The following is a 16,551-nucleotide window of genomic DNA, read 5'->3' on the forward strand; positions in this document are numbered from 1 at the left end:
TTTTGCAGTTTTTGACAGAGAATTTTCCTTAGAATTTATCTTTGAGAATTTTTTGAGGAATGAGTTAAAATTTCACTTCTCCAGAAAGGACTGTGCTTGTTTCTTATAGTCACCTGGGAGAAATACCAACCCTAAACCATTTCAAATTAAAATTTCTACTTAAGGTTTCTCAGACCACAAACCCAAGTGACTGAAAGCATATGGTTACAAATTCTTTAGAAATATGAGTCACCTCCCTTCTCCACTTCACCCCTAGCATCAAAGTCAGGTCAGGCAGATCTTCTGTGTGAATTTATTTCTCGTTCACCTTTACATTAAAGGTGTAACCCTTTGAGATCTCAGATTTAAGTGGGGAGGCTTTACCTACTTTGTTTACCTACTGGCTTCCAAGCAAGCGTTGCCATGGCTAGGAGTGACCTCTGAATGTATAACTCATTCTTTGTGAATCATTATTTAAAAGCAGTAAATCTGCTTTCAGAGTCACTAATTTCATGGTTGCCCCAGGCTATATCATCCCGTCCCTCTTTAGACGGGAGAATCCTGATGCTGGGACCTCCAGAAGGAGCTGGACTAGCGAAGCCAGGCAGCGCACCAGGGAGCTCATGGTCAATGTGAGCGCTGGTGTTCCTGCTTGCCTTCAGCACACACGAGAGTAAGCCCTGCTGTCTCTACTCCAAGTCAGAGATCTGTTGTCAGAAGCGAATGAAACAAATTCTCACATGACCTGAAAAAGTATTTGCCATAACTCAGATCTTTTGATTCCCTGAGTTCTTTTTAATACAAAAAGATTTTAGTTCCAACCTTAGACCATAATGATGTTCTTGGCTAAGAGAACCTGCTCTCTGATATGAGGAACTGACATTCCTGCAACTAATTGATAAAATGGATCATCTCTTAACTATTAAGAATGTAATGAAGGAAAACTGCAGTAATCATAGCTGCTTTACCTCTGATGAAATCACTGAACACTTGATTTAAATCCAGTATTTCTGAAAGTGTGTTCCTTGAAACATTAGGTCATGCAAAGGATCTTTAAATAAAGACAGAAATGGTAAGGACCTAACAGAAGCAGAAGATATTAAGGAGAGCCGGCAAGAATACACAGAAGAACTATACAAAAAAGATCTTCATGACCCAGATAACTGCGATGGTGTGATCACTCACCTAGAGCCAGACATCCTGGAATGCGAAGTCAAGTGGGCCTTAGGAAGCGTTGCTACGAACAAAGCTAATGGAGGTGATGGAATTCCATTTGAGCTATTTCAAATCCTAAAAGATGATGCTGTGAAAGTGCTGCACTCAATATGCCAGCAAATTTGGAAAACTCAGCAGTTGCCACAGGACTGGAAAAAGTCTGTATTCATTCCAATCCCAAAGAAAGGCAATGCCAAAGAATGTTCAAACTACAACACAATGGCCCTCATCTCACACACTAGTAAAGTAATGCTCAAAACTCTCCAAGCCAGGCTTCAACAGTACATGAACCGTGAACTTCCCGATGGTCAAGCTGGTTTTAGAAAAGGCAGAGGAACCAGAGATCAAATTGCCAACATCCACTGGATCATCAAGAAAGCAAGAGAGCTCCAGAAAAACATCTATTTCTGCTTTATTGACTATGCCAAACCTTAGATTGTGTGGATTGCAACAAACTGTGGAAAATTCTTAAAGAGATGGGCATACCAGACTACCTGACCTGCCTTCTGAGAAATCTGTATGCAGGTCAGGAAGCAACAGTTAGAACTGGACATGGAACAACAGACTGGTTCCAAATCGGGAAAGGAATACGTCAAGGCTGTATATTGTCACCCTGCTTATTTAACTTATATGCCAAGTACATCATGCGAAATGCCTGGCTGGATGAAACACAAGCTGGAATTAAGATTGTTAGGAGAAATGTCAACCTCAGATATCCAGATGACACCACCCTTATGGCAGAAAGCAAAGAAGAGCTAAAGAACTTCTTGATGAAAGTGAGAATGAAAAAGTTGGCTTAAAACTCAACATTCAGAAAACTAAGATCATGGCATCTGGTCCCATCACTTCATGGCAAATAGATGGGGAGACAATGGAAACAGTGAGAAACTTTCTTTTCTTGGACTCCAAAATCACTGCAGATGGTGACTGCAGCCATGAAATTAAAAGACTCTTGCTCCTTGGAAGAAAAGCTAGGACCAACCTAGACAGCATAGTAAAAAACAGAGACGTTACTTTACCAGCAAAGGTCCATCTAGTCAAAGCTATGGTTTTTCCAATAGTCATGTATGGATGTGAGAGGTGGACTAAAAAGACAGCTGAGTGCCAAAGAATTGATGCTTTTAAACCGTGGTGTTGGAGAAGACTCTTGAGAGTCCCTTGGACTGCAAGGAGATCCAACCAGTCCATCCCAAAGGAAGCCAGTCCTGAATATCCATTGGAAGGACTGATACCGAAGCTGAAACTCCAATACTCTGGCCACCTGATGCGAAGAACTGACTCACTGGATGCTGGGAAAGATTGAAGGCGGGAGGAGAAGGGGACAACAGAGGATGAGATGGTTGGATGGTATCACCGACTCAATGGACATGAGTTTGAGTAAGCTCCGGCAGTTGGTGATGGACAGGGAAGCCTGGCGTGCTGCAGTCCATGGAGTTGCAAAGAATTGGACGTGACTGAGTGACTGAACTGAAATGAACTGAAGGAATGTTATATAATGAGCTTTCTCCTAGAGATTCACAACATACAATAGAATATTCACGACTCAGAGAAGTCTTGCTATTTAAAAAACTTTAATTTTGTTTGATTCACTGTTTTCAAGTCATATTTAACCACAGAAATATAAGAAACTTGGAACAGTGATAATTCATTTTTTAAGATAGAGTTCACTTCTGTCACAGAAATTTGTCAACCCTCAGTGAACACTGAAAAGTGGTTTACGGAGATAAATAACGCTTATTCAGCAAATTCCTGTTGAAGGGCCACTGTACCTTCCACTGTGAGTATACACTGATGAACAAAACAGACATGGTTTCTGTCTTGTGGAGTTTCTGGTAGCACTGGATTGTCATAGGAGGCATTAAGAAAGGAAAAGCGAGTGGTTAGACACCTAAATGCTCCTCAAGTTATGGAACAGGCCCGTGAGCCGGGCAGTTAGCCCGGCTGTTTGCACCCTGTCTGGAGGCTACGAAACCTACTGATGTAATTGCACTACTCAAGAGAACCATAAGAAAAACTAAATCCAAATACATTTCTTTCTGGAATAGCAGAATTTACCTAGGAAAGGAAGTTCAGGAAAGACAGGTAAGAAGTAGGTCACTTTAAGACTTTTGGAATCTCTGGTGAATCTGAAGATTCCTCCTAAGTTAAGCTCTGTAACAGTGTCTGAAGTCCAACCAAGTCCCCTAAATGTTAACTGGAATGACAGTGGTGGTGATGGTGATGAATATCATGACGATGATGGTGTTGGATGACGATGGTGGTGGTGATTGTCATGACGATGGTGGTGATGATTGTCATGACGATGGTGGTGATGGTGATGAATATCGTGACGATGATGGTGTTGGATGACGATGGTGCTGGTGGTGATTGTCATGATGATGGTGGTGATTGTCATGACGATGGTGGTGATGGTGATGAATATCGTGACGATGATGGTGTTGGATGACGATGGTGGTGGTGGTTGTCATGACGATGGTGGTGGTGATTGGGACGATGGTTATGATAATGACAAAGACGGTGACGACAGCGGTAATGGTGGTGATGATGTTGGATGATACTGACGGTAGCAGTGGTGATTCTGATGAGGGTAATGAAGATGCTAATGACAGTGATGGTGGTGATGATGATGACAGTAGTAGGAATCTTCAACTCCTTCCTTTCACTCAATACTGCATTTAGTTGGTCACCAAGAACTGTGAGTCTCCTTATTAAGTTACACTTAAATCCATCCTCTCATTTCTCTCTAAAATTCCATTTCCCTGGAATAGGCCCTAATCCTCTCTTACTGACCACCTTATCTCATTTCGCTGCCTCTAACTCACATTCTTCCAATCCCTACCCCGTACTGTGCTAATGTAATCTTCCTAAAGTTTAAGACTGACCACAGTTCTCCTTTGCCAAGCAGGCTCTGGAGTTTCCCCAGGTCTGTGCTCCAGACATCCGGGTGCCTTAGCAGGGATTAAAGACTCTCCACAGCTTCCCTCCCCAGCCACATCTCTTCCCCTCTCATCATGTATGAGCTCAGCCACACTCAACCCACTGCAGCCCAGTCACTCCACGTACATGGACACATCCATGCCTTTTTCATGTCCTCTCCTTACTTGCCTATTCTCTCTCTTGTCCTCTAGCAAAACACAGACAAAACACACACTTAACCTTCAGCTCCACAGTCAGAGCCTCTCTGGAGCTTTGCATCGTCCTTAGCCCTGGAATAGACTGGAATGTTCCTTTGCCTGACCTCCTGTGATGCTTTCTGCCTGTGTCTGTGTGGCCTTCGCCACATGCAAGGTCACGTTCTTGTCTGTCCGTGCTGGGTGGGAGGCGCTACCTGAAGGTACATACCGAGCCCGGACGCGCAGTCCGCTCTCGACCCCACGCAGCGTAGAACACCAGAGAGCGGTACGTGCACCGCAGGGCGGCAGCGATGCAGAAGCTCACACCCCTTCTGCTGTGGTCTGTGTTGCCCAGATTTTCTTTTCACCAGGTTGGTAATCCATTCTCTTTTCCTCCATCCACACAGTTTCACTTATTTGCACAAAGGTGTGTGTGTGTGTGTGTGCTTATGCATGTACACACATGTGCATGTAGGTGGTTTTGTGTGCGTGTTCATGGTGAGGTCTGGGTGGGCTGGATGGAGACTGGGTTCTCGGTGCTATAGATCAAGGACTCTGCCTTCTCATAGCCTTTAGGAAGTTTTTAAAATTAGAGCCATTTGTCACAGGAGGTCTCAGTGCACTATCAGTCCCTGGGAGGGACCAGGATACATCTCTTGACCTCTGAAAGGAATGAACCCATTCAGCCACACATTGATTTCACAAATATTTATTGAGTCATCTCAGCACCATGCACTGTGTGAGGGGCTGAGGGTACACAGCTGAGCCAAAAAGAGCAAAACCAAGTGGTGTTCTCATGGTTTTGTGGTCAGTTGCTGTACTAGTACGGGGTGGGGGCAGATGGCAATCAAGGTAACAAAGCTGTGAGATGAATGGGAGCAGTGATAAGTGCTGCAAAGGAAACAACACGGGGGACGTGGGCAGGTGGTGCCGGGAGACCGGAGAGCTCTTTGATGGCAAAATCCAGGAGGACTCCTTGCAGAGGCGGCATTTGTGCTCAGACTACCTTAACAGAAAGGGCTCAGATGTGTAAACATCTGAGAGAAGACGGAAGGCCACTCCAGGCCATGCAGAGAGAAGAGAAGGAAGGCAGTCATGGTTGGACCACAGTAAGTGAGAGAGGGCATGCTGGAAGCAGGAGTCAAAAGGACAGCAATGGCCAGGTCGCGCAGGGCCTTCTGGGCCATACCAAGGAGTTTTATTCTAAGGGCAGCAGGGAGGCTGCTAGATGGTTTTAAGCAGGAATAGCAAGTTCCCATTGATGCTTTTCAAAGCTCAGCTGTGTGGGGAAGGAATTGCAGAAGGGACTAAGTGGACCAGAGATCAGGAGCTGTCCAGGCCAGGGCTGGTGCTAACGAGGAGCAGGGTTAGCGCGCCGGCGTCTCAGAGTGGTTAGATGCAATCTTTCCGTCCCTCCTACCTCCCTCCCTCCTCAGAAAACCAGCTGGCCCTGGAGAGCTCCCAGCGAATGACATCATCTTCAGCTCCAGGCTGTTTGATATGCAGGGAACTTGTCCCAAGGGTGTGCTGAGGCCACACACCGAAGCATGAAGCTGCCAGTGTGTGCCAGAGGGAGAGATGAAGAAAGAAAACCTGGATGAGTCCCTCGTGTGGCCCAGTACTGGGTCCAGCACCCTTGTCCAGCACGTCTTGTATAATACAGCAGCCCTGGGAGGGACAGCTCTGTTTTGCACATGATTCCTATGACCCTGATCATGGAAGGATGCTTGGAACTCACATGATCTGCACCCCTGTCTCAGAATTTGTGTGCATTTGTTAATCATATCCTTTTAGCTCAGGCGATAAAGAGTCTGCCTACAATGTAGGAGACCTGGGTTCAATCCCTGGGTTGGGAAGATCCCTTGGAGAAGGGCATGGCTACCCACTCCAGTATTCTTGCCCAGAGAATTCTGCAGACAAAGGATCCCAACGGGCTACAATCCATGAGGTCACAGAGAGTTGGACACGACTGAGCAACTAACACACACATCCTTAAGTAGAACTCTTACTGTGTCTTAATCACTTTGCAAATATTATTTCTCATAACCAATTCATTAGGTAGGAATTATCATTATCCTCATTTAACAGGTGATGAGAACTAAGACCCAGAGATGCTAAGTAACTTGCCCAAGGTAGCACTGAGCCAGGATTAAATACAGGGTAAGGAGTCCATTTCTTTTTAACTCCACCTGATGCCCTCTCCCCTCTGTTGTCTGTGAGCTAGAGTAATGGAGAGATCTCCACCCCACCTGTGCCCTTCAGCAGGCTAATGCACCTCTTGTACACATAGTGGTACTGCTGAGCTGTTCAGTGGCACAGTGATCATCATGGGAGAAGAAGGACACCTCTTAGGAAGGCTGGCCTGTCTTGAAAGGGAGTTCATTACAGGGAATTCCCTGGTGGCCCAGTAGTTAGGACTCTGTGCTTTCACTGCTGAGGGTTCAATCCCTAGTTGGGAAACTAAGATCTTGCAAGCTGTGCAGCATAGCCAACAAATACAGAAAGAAAAAGCATAATGGAGCATTTCCAGCTACAATTCCTTACAAGTAGTGAGAGGGTCTCAGACTGGAAACTCAGAGTGAGGAGGAGGTGGACCTGGGATGTCTGTCTTACTTAACCTTCTGTCTCTAGGTTTAGCAGAATATATGAAACAGAGGGAGTGCTTAGTAACAGGTGCTGAGTGAGTGGATGGACGGGTGAGAGGGTGAACACAGGCTCAGCCTCCTGTGAGATCGTACAGCTGATCCAGTACCTGGTGCCGTGCAGACAGGCAGTGCAGGAGGGCCCCGTTACAACTCTTGCCCGCACAGTCCAGGCTCTAGTCCCATATGCTAATGTCACATGCTTGCAAGGGCATGGCCTGTCCTTGGTTCCAGTTGACCACTGAGGCCTGTGGGGATGTGACCCTGTGCAGCCAGATCTTATTTTTCATTACACAGATGTCGTACAAAATTATCTGATTTTTAGAAGACTGTGTGTCCCCAAGAAAATATATCTAAGCGCTATCTAGATCAAGTCCCTTGGCCACTATGTTGAGACACCCAATCTAGAATCAGTAGGAGGTGAGCCAGAATGGGGTCTGGATTGTTGACCACTAAGAAAGATGGGAAGGTCCCGGGAGCCTCTGAGAGGAAGCTGCATTTTGCACGCTGGCTTATCCAGACTCAGGATATGATCGGTGTTAATTTTCCAGCTGTCATCTCAGGATTTCAGTTAAGTCTTGTCTAATATCACAGCCAAGCTCAGTCATTCTGTAGAGGGATTAGAATGGCTCTTGTGTACAAAATGGGGCCAAGGTGGCAAAGACAGGGCAGAGGCTTTTGAGGCCCGAGGAATGGGGAAGGCGGCTTGATGAATGAGCCTCGTGAAGCCGCTGCATCTTAGAAACCAGGGCTGAGCAGCTCTGCCGTCCTCCCCAAATGGAGATTCACCACCCGTGGCCAGACTCAGGATGTGAGTTTTATTTTCTTAATCAAGAGACAATATCTTTGCAGGCACGATTCCCAGCTGGGAAATTCTTTCTATGTTCCATTTAATCCCTTCTGCAGCAGCCTTCATTCTGGAGCTTCCTTCGGTTGTTTCTTTCCTGTGTTAGTCATCCTCTCCTCCCAACGCTCCTCTCCTTTTTCCTGTCCCCACCCTCTTCCCCAGCACCACCCGGAGCCTGTGGGCAGGGGAGGGGGAATGTGCTCGTCCGGGCCCTGTCTGGGGTGGATTTTTAATCCAGGCATGTTCTCGACACCCGGTGCCGAGCATTTGCACCAGGTATTTAATTAAACCAGGGATTCCCAGGGGATTTGAGAAACTGGCTGGCAGGGAATGGGCTCTATCTCCACATCTTATTTTGACAAGCGCTGTAATTATCCTTCCTTGCTGGCAGGCGAAGCAGAATCTCTTTCCTTCCAGCCCCATCTTCTTAGAACAAGAGTACTCAGGCTCCTCTTTGCCCCACCAATCAACAGTCTGCAGACCTAGGTTCACCAATTAGGCTGAGACTGAGCTACGCCGTTACTTAAGTTAATGCAGGTGTGCCACTCAGCGATTGTCAACAGCATCTGCGGGGCTGGCTTCCCAGCACCCAGTCCCCCCACTCGGGATTGCTGTTCAGTCACCCAGTCCTGTCTGACTCTCTGTGACCCCATGGACTGCAGCATGCCAGGCTCCTCTGTCCTCCACTATCTCCCAGAGTTTGCTCAAATTCATTGCTCAAATCCACTGAATTGGTGATGCTATCTAACCATCTGGGGGCAGAGCGATTGAAGTGGGAACCATGCCCTCCAAAGGGACAGAGGTTACTTCAGGAGCCAATGTGTGTGGAGCACTTTCCATGCCTGTCTGATGTTTAATCTTCTCTGTCACCTGCCAGGTTGATATTATGATCCCATTTTACAGATGAGGAAACTGAGACTCTGAGTCACACTGTCACTACAGTGGCCTCAGGACTCTCCCCCAAGGGTCGTCGGGCCCCACAGCTTCTACACTATGGCACTGTATCCCAGGTTCCTCCACCCCAAGACTCTGCCCCAAGCAGTTCTTGGGCAGATGATGGAAAGTGCCAGCATGTCAGGAGTAAACACTCCTGAGTCCTGCAGTCCTCGCTGCCCAGTTTGCAGGGAGGCTGTCAACAGGGGTATTCCTGTTGGACTCCTCATGGAGTCCTCGTGAAATGAACTTGGATGGCGTCTTTGAAAGCCCTGGGAAGGACTTCTCTGGTGGTCCAGTGGTTAAGAATCCTTCCAATGGAACAGTGTGGAGATTCCTTAAAAAACTGGAAATAGAACTGCCTTATGATCCAGCAACCCCACTGCTGGGCATACATACTGAGGAAACCAGAAGGGAAAGAGACACGTGTACCCCAATGTTCATCGCAGCACTGTTTATAATAGCCAAGACATGGAAGCAACCTAGATGTCCATCAGCAGATGAATGGATAAGAAAGCTGTGGTACATATACACAATGGAGTATTACTCAGCCATTAAAAAGAATACATTTGAATCAGTTCTAATGAGGTGGATGAAACTGGAGCCTATTATACAGAGTGAAGTAAGCCAGAAGGAAAAAACATAAATACAGTATACTAACGCACATATATGGAATTTAGAAAGATGGTAACAATAACCCGGTGTACGAGACAGCAAAAGAGACACTGATGTATAGAACAGTCTTATGGACTCTGTGGGAGAGGGAGAGGGTGGGAAGATTTGAGAGAATGGCAATGAAACATGTAAAATATCATGTAGGAAACGAGTTGCCAGTCCAGGTTCGATGCATGATGCTGGATGCTTGGGGCTGGTGCACTGGGACGGCCCAGAGGGATGGTATGGGGAGGGAGGAGGGAGGAGGGTTCGGGATGGGGAACACATGTATACCTGTGGCGGATTCATTTTGATATTTGGCAAAACTAATACAATTATGTAAAGTTTAAAAATAAAATAAAATTGGAAGAATAAAAAAAAAAAAAAAGAATCCTTCCAATGGGTTTGATCCCCGGTCAGGAAACTAAGATCCCATGTGCCTCAGGGCAACTAAGCCCATGCGCTGCATCATCAAGTTATTGAGACTGTCCTATAATTTGGGGTAACAGGGGTACAAAGCAGGGGTGGAAAGTCACTGAGGAAAGGCTAACGGGATGGAAACACTGCTCAGACCCAGCCCGGTTTCTAGGTACCTGTGATCCAGTCTCTTGCCTTAGCACTGGGCAAGGCTGGGCCAGTGTAGACCAGCCAGCCAGGAACTTTCCATGACCTGCTCCAACAAGGAACTTTCCAGGACAATAGCAACTATTAATACTTGCCTGTTGATTGAACACAGAATACATCCTAGACACAGCATTACCCACATGAAACACATCTCAAGACTCAATTCTCAAGACTCCATAAAGCAGGTGTTGTTATCCCCATATGACAGATGAGCAAAGCGAGGCCCATCAGACCACTTTCAGGTCACACAGCAAGTGGTTGGCCTGAAAGTCTGTCTGAAGCAGTGTGCCCTAAACCTCCTCCTTACTGCTGTGTCCCAGGGTCCCTCCAGAGTTCTCTCGGAGGAGCTGCAAGAGACAGTTAGAGGGTGAGGACGAGGAAGAATGTCCCCGAGCTGCCAGTCTCCTGAGATTCCCGGTCCTGCTCTGTGCGCTGCTTCCGGTGCTTCAGGCGGTCCCCACCCTCGTGAAGTTCCGTCAACCCTTCCCTTGCCCTCGCTGCTCAGAGATTCGCTCCCTGTGGTTGGAGTCCCCGCTCCCCAGGCCAGAGCGAGCCAGGGGAGGGCGTGGTGTCAGCAGGGAGAGAGACGAAGGGGTGGGGGTGGCCCGCCGCAGATGGGCCCGGAAGCAGGCTGGAGCCAGCTGGCCCGCTCTAAAAATCTGAAGTGTCTCTTCCGATTATCTCTTTTCAGCCCCATCTGCAGATGGCTCATTTCGTGAGGGAGGCCCTGGGCATTTGTTCTAGAACCTGAGCTGTGATTAGGAGAGGCAGGAGCACTTGGTTGGGAGGTGGGGAGACACCCCTTAATGCCCCAGAAGATTTCTATGCCCTCATCTTGCGGTCGGCTCCAGCTGCCACATGGGGGATTCTTGCTAGTCTGTAGCCTGGATTCCAACTGCTGATGCTGCCTGCTAAAGATTCCCTGGGCTGTCCTGCCTTCAGATTTGGACAGACCGGGGCTTGTATCTAAGCATTTCCGTATTCCAGCTGTCATGACGTGAACAGGTCCATTGGTTTCCCTTTCCGGAGAGGCAGTGCAGTGCAGAGGTGAAGCACGTGGACTCCAGAGCCCAACCGGCCTCCCGAGGCTCCAGTCCCACCCACTGTGCCAGCCCCTTGCTGGCTGTGCGACCTTGGCCGACTGACTCGACACCCCTGGGCGCCTGTCCTGAACTGTAAACTAGGGTTCCACCAGTATCCACCAAAGGAGGGGCATCTTCACGCACTGAAAGGACGTGGCACATAGGAAGCACTCGAGTGTGTTAGCCACTGTCAGGGTGGGTGAATGTTTTCTGGACTGAATATGGACAAACTGTGGTCAACAGTTTTCTCTCCTGAAAACTGTCCATTGTGAAGCCATATCAAACAGGTGCAGTCTGGAGGAGTGACCGTAGGTGGGCGGTTCTGCCACCTCCTGCCGCTTTCCCTGCCTCCTCTCTCCTGACTCTCCCTGGCATTCTTCACGCAGCTCATGCCATAAGCATTTCCTCAGGGCCGTGTGCCAGGTTTGGCCCCTGGGGTTAGGTCCCCGGCAGTGAACAATGTGGGTCCTGTCCTCTCAGGGACAAACAGTCACAGGACTGTGACGCCGTGCCGATGGGGATCAGGGAGGACCTCTTTAAGAAGCTCGTGTTTGAGTCTCGTGCATGCTCACCGTTTCAGTTGTGTCCAGCTCTCTGTGACCCTAGTGGACTATAGCCCGCCAGGCTCCTCTGTCCATGGGATTCTCCAGGCAAGAGTACTTGGCTTGCCATGCTCTCCTCCAGGGGATCTTCTGACCCAGGGACTGAACCCTTGTCTTTCTGTGAGTCCTGCACTGCAGGTGATTCTTTACCGCTGAGCCATCGGGGAAGCCCGATGTTTGAGTCATATGACCGTTATTAGGAAGAGCATTTCTAGACAGAGGGAACTGCTTGGGATGATGAACTTGAAAGGAAAGTGCCACCATCAAAGATGCTGGCTATTTAAGCTGCTCTTGCCATTTAAGATTGGAAGGCTGAAACTGGGTGGGACCTTGGGGGAAATGTCTCTTCCAGCTGCATCATTGGACAGGTGGGATGCCAAGTTCACCTGTAGAGAAAGGTCACACTGGCCTGGGGGTGGGCAGAGTGACTCCACTCAAGGTGACAGGAGGACTCTCAGAGTGACCCCGACAGCTGTCAGAGCAGCCGTCAGCGCAGCCGTCAGCTTGTGCGGTCCCTGGGGCCAGCTGGGAATGAACCTGGGTTCTGCCGTCTAACCCACCTGTGCCTTTCCCTGAACGAGGCAGCCAAGTGCTGACTCAGGGAATTGAAACTCTAATGGTCCCTAGTCTGTTAGTATGTTTTAATGAGCTGGAAAAGCACAAACAGAAACCCTTAAGGGCATCAGCTATGACACAGAAATCTAATAAAAGAAAACAAAGTGCTTATAAATCCAAGAGTTGTTTAAAATCCGGAAATTGCAGATTGACGTATGGAGCTGTATCTTGTTAGCCCCTAAACAAGCTGAGTGACCTTGAATAAGTCCCTTTTCTTCCCAGGACCTCAGTTCCTCCATCTGTGAAATAAAAGCACTGAAAAAAGGATCCCTGTGTCCTCTTCCATCGCATACAGGCTTTGATTCGAAGTCTTTCTGAAGGCAAGTCTGCCCTGGGCTGTGCACCATCTTTGGGCATCTTGTCTGATCTGCTCTTGAGATTCTCCTTCCCAATCCCAGCTTAAACGTCACTCCTCAAGGCAGCATCCACCGTCACCCTAGACATAACCACCTTCTCTCTATTACCACCTACATTCCCTTTGCAAATTTGATAGAAGTCCCAGGTGGCTCAGTGGTAAAAAAACAAAAAAAATCCACCTGCCACTACGGGAGATGTGAGTTCGATCCCTGGGTTGGGAAGATCCCCTGGAGAAGGAAATGGCAACCCACTCCAGTATTCTTGCCTGGGAAATCCCGTGGATGGAAGAGCCTGGTGGACCCCGGTCCATGGGGCGGCAAAAGAGTCAAATGCAATTTAGCAACTAAACAACCACCACCACAAAGAATGAATTCATTGTCTTCAAAATTATGCTTCTATAGCTCCAAAGTGCTGTTTATATTACTCTTATTCAAGCTATCACAACAGACCCACAATTAGTTATTTGCATATATGTCCAATTACCTACAAAGCAGCAACATATATTAGTCAGTTTTGGCTTCCTCCCCAGTACTGTCTACAGCATACCCTAGCTCCCCAAACTTTATAATCACACTTGCTCTGTGTGCCGATTAGGATGGCCCTCCCGTCCCCTTGGCCTTGAGGTAGGCTCCTATTCATCCTTCAAAGCCCAGCCTCCAAATCCCCTTCTCTGTTAAATTTTCCTCTTCTGGCTAAGTGAGTCTTACTTTTGTTGCTGTTGTTTTCCAGTCGCTAAGTTGTGTCCGTCTCTTTTGTGACCCCATGGACTGCAGTACGCCAGGCCTCCTTGTCCATCACTATCTTCCAGAGTTTGCCCAAGTTCATGTCCATCGAATGGGTGATGCTGTCCAACCATCTTTAGAATCTTTCGTGTCTACCCACCTTCCGTTGCTGAGGACACTGCGTGCTGTCAGGGCCTATTTATTGTCAGTACTCCCCTGGGTGGGGCTCCTTGAAGAAGGTACTTTGGACATTTCTCTTCTGCATCCATCCCCAGTGTTCTTGGCCCGAATCTGTGAGGGAGTTGGTCCAAGTTAGGGAAACTGGACTTAATTGCCAGACAATGATTGGGCTTGAAACAGATGTGTCTGAGCTCTGACAGATAACATGGACAGATTCCTACAGGTCAGCAAGCTCCCAAAGCTGTAGACCCCTCAGCCTCAGCCCTGGAGAGCATCCAGATTGTCATTCCAGTCCCAGCCACCTTTTCTACTCTCCCAGTTCCCTCCTGCTTTCCCCTCATCCTTGTAAATAAGGCTGGCAGTATTTCCCAGGGAACATTCAGCCACTTGGTCACTGTTGTGTTTCTGAAGTTGGGCGAGTTGGGTGTCCATAGGTAGTTCAATCATATGCCTTGCAACATAGGCTTACGCTATGAGTGAGTGAAGTTGCTCAGTCGTATCCGACTCTTTGTGACCCCATGGACTGTAGCCTGCCAGGCTCCTCCATCCATGGGATTTCCCAGGCAAGAATACTGGAGTGGGTTGCCATTTCCTTTTCCAGGCTTACACTATAAACTGTGTCTATTTTGTGTAAATCAGCTACTTTGTCATGAGAAAGTTTATGCAGCAACAATTTTAAATTGATCAGTAAAGTCAGTGGTCAGCATAAAGCAGGTTCCTGAATTCTTCCTGTGGACCCTATACTGGGCAGCAGCAGGAAGAGCCAAGCTCGCTGTGCGGCAGACAGAGCTTGTCAGGTCAGCCACCTGCCCTCCAGTCCTCTCTTCCCTGGGCTTCCAGCAGGAAGCCTCACGAGGGAATTCTCTGTGCTCTTCCCCACAACTTGACATGACAAGCTGTGAATGCCCCAGTACTTATCACTCCCAGTCTGGATCTGGGCTAAAAGCCTGGGTCAGGCTTCAGATCTGAGCAGGCAGAGAGCTGGAGTGTCTGGACAGGTGTGCTGGCTCATGGCAAAAGCCCTGGGAAAGACAAGACCTGAGTCTTAGGCTTGATTCTGCCTGTGACCTTGAGTATCTCACCTTGTGACCTGGACCTCAGTTTCAGCTGCCCCATGGGTGCGGTAGGACTTCCATGTTGTACAGCAGTGTTGTGAATTTCCTGGCCTGCTCCCTCCCAGGACCACTTCATGTCTTTTGTCTTTCTGTTTTGTTTTGATTTGGGTTTTTTTTGCTGCACCTTGTGGCATGTGGGATCTTAGTTCTCCAACCAGGGATCGAACCGGTGCCCCCTGCAGTGGCAGTGTGGAGTCTTAACGGCTGAACCGCTAGAAGTGTTTGGAACCACCTCGTGTTAGCCAGCGTTTTCGTCTCCTCCAACCCCTCCCCTGGGGATCATGTGAAGGTGACAGACAGCCGTTGGGTATCCCGGAGTCAAGTTTCCCGGACTGTCTAATAAGAATCATCTTCGTTTGCAGGTTGATGCTTCTCAGTCACTATCTTTTTTAAAACTGAAGCATAGTTGATTTACAATACTGTGTTAGTTTCAGGTGTATAGCAAAGCGATTCAGTTATATATATATATATATATACACCCCACTCCAGTACTCTTGCCTGGAAAATCCCATGGCGGAGGAGCCTGGTAGGCTGCAGTCCATGGGGTCGCTAAGAGTCGGACACAACTGAGCGACTTCACTTTCACTTTTCACTTTCATCCATTGGAGAAGGAAATGGCAACCCACTCCAGTGTTCTTGCCTGGAGAATCCCAGGGACGGGGGAGCCTGGTGGGCTGCCGTCTATGGGGTCACACAAAGTCGGACACGACTGAAGTGACTTAGCCACAAATATATATATATATATATATATATATTCAGATTATTTTCCATTATAGATTATTACAAGATTTTGAAAATTGCTCCCTGTGTTAAAAACAGTAAATCCTTATTGCTTATCTATTTTAGGTATGGTAGTTTTTATCTGTTAATCTCATTCTTCTAATTCATTCCCCCCCCCGCCCTCGGCACTTTCTGCTTTGGTAACCATGAGTTTGTTTTCTCTGTCTGCGAGTGTGCTTCGGTTTTATAAGTAGATCCATTTCTATTACTTTTATATTTCACATGTTATATCATATAACATTCGTTTTTCTCTGACTTCATTTAGTATGATATTCTCTAGGTCCATCTATGTAAACGGCAGTGTGTTGCTCATTTTTGTGGCTGAGTAATATTCCATTTTATATACTGCATATACAGGCGTGCATTGGATACCACATATACACATGCCACAGGTTCTCAAATCAGTCCCCTGTTGATGGGCTTTTGGGTTGTTCCCGTGTCTTGGCTCCTGTAAACAGACAGTCGCTGTCTCTTCTTCGCCTTCTCTGTTCGTCTCCCTGTGTCCCTCTCTATGAACGTGTCTCTTTCAGTCTTAGCCTGCCTTTCTCTCTGCCTGTCTCTTTCTGTCTAAGCCCCCCCTCCTCCTGCTCCCCACCCCACTCCGGCCCCTAGCGTCTCTCTCTGGGTTTTCGGCTGTGTTTCCTCCTCTCTGTCTCCTATGTCTCACCTTTCTGCCTTCCTCTCCCTGAGTCTCCCCCCACCGCTCCCCCTCCTCTTCCTCTGATTCTCCTTCTGGGCAAATCTCTTTCTCTAACTGTCCATCCTTCTCATATTAAGAGGCCCAATGTCCAGGCCAGATTTCTTATCTGTGATGGACTTCCTTGCTTTCCAGCTTCTGGCTAGAGTGTGGCATCTGCCCTGGGTTTGTTTCCACTTACAAAGGGCATCTGTGATTAATGTGGGCAGTTCTTAAGGAGCTGGAGATGTGTTTATGCTCCTTGCGAGCTGTGATGAAACACCCGTAACATTTAATCTGGTGCATTGACATTTAAATGTCAATTAAAAAGTCCCCGTTCTGCTTGGCCAGCCCCTGGATCCTCAGATGAACATTGCCCTCCCGCCTGTGTCGCCAACCCCACTGAGGGCTACTG

At 47.9% G+C, this 16,551-nt stretch overlaps 1 protein-coding gene across 3 annotated transcripts in view; it reads left to right on the forward strand.

Moving 5' to 3' along the window:
• The window catches only part of KCNIP1 (potassium voltage-gated channel interacting protein 1), a 408,630-nt gene that overhangs the window by 193,225 nt on the left and 198,854 nt on the right, over window positions 1-16,551 (forward strand). Inside the window, exon 1 of one of the 3 annotated variants that reach the window (XM_070357399.1) lies at window positions 4,575-4,678. The exons of the other annotated variants lie outside the window; for them this stretch is intronic. The gene's annotated coding sequence lies outside the window, so the exon portion shown is untranslated. Of the gene's footprint in view, window positions 1-4,574; window positions 4,679-16,551 lie in introns of those variants that run through there. 3 annotated transcript variants of the gene reach the window in all.

The sequence above is a fragment of the Bos mutus genome, chromosome 20 (assembly GCF_027580195.1).
Source record: "Bos mutus isolate GX-2022 chromosome 20, NWIPB_WYAK_1.1, whole genome shotgun sequence".
NCBI classification, from domain to species: domain Eukaryota; kingdom Metazoa; phylum Chordata; class Mammalia; order Artiodactyla; family Bovidae; genus Bos; species Bos mutus.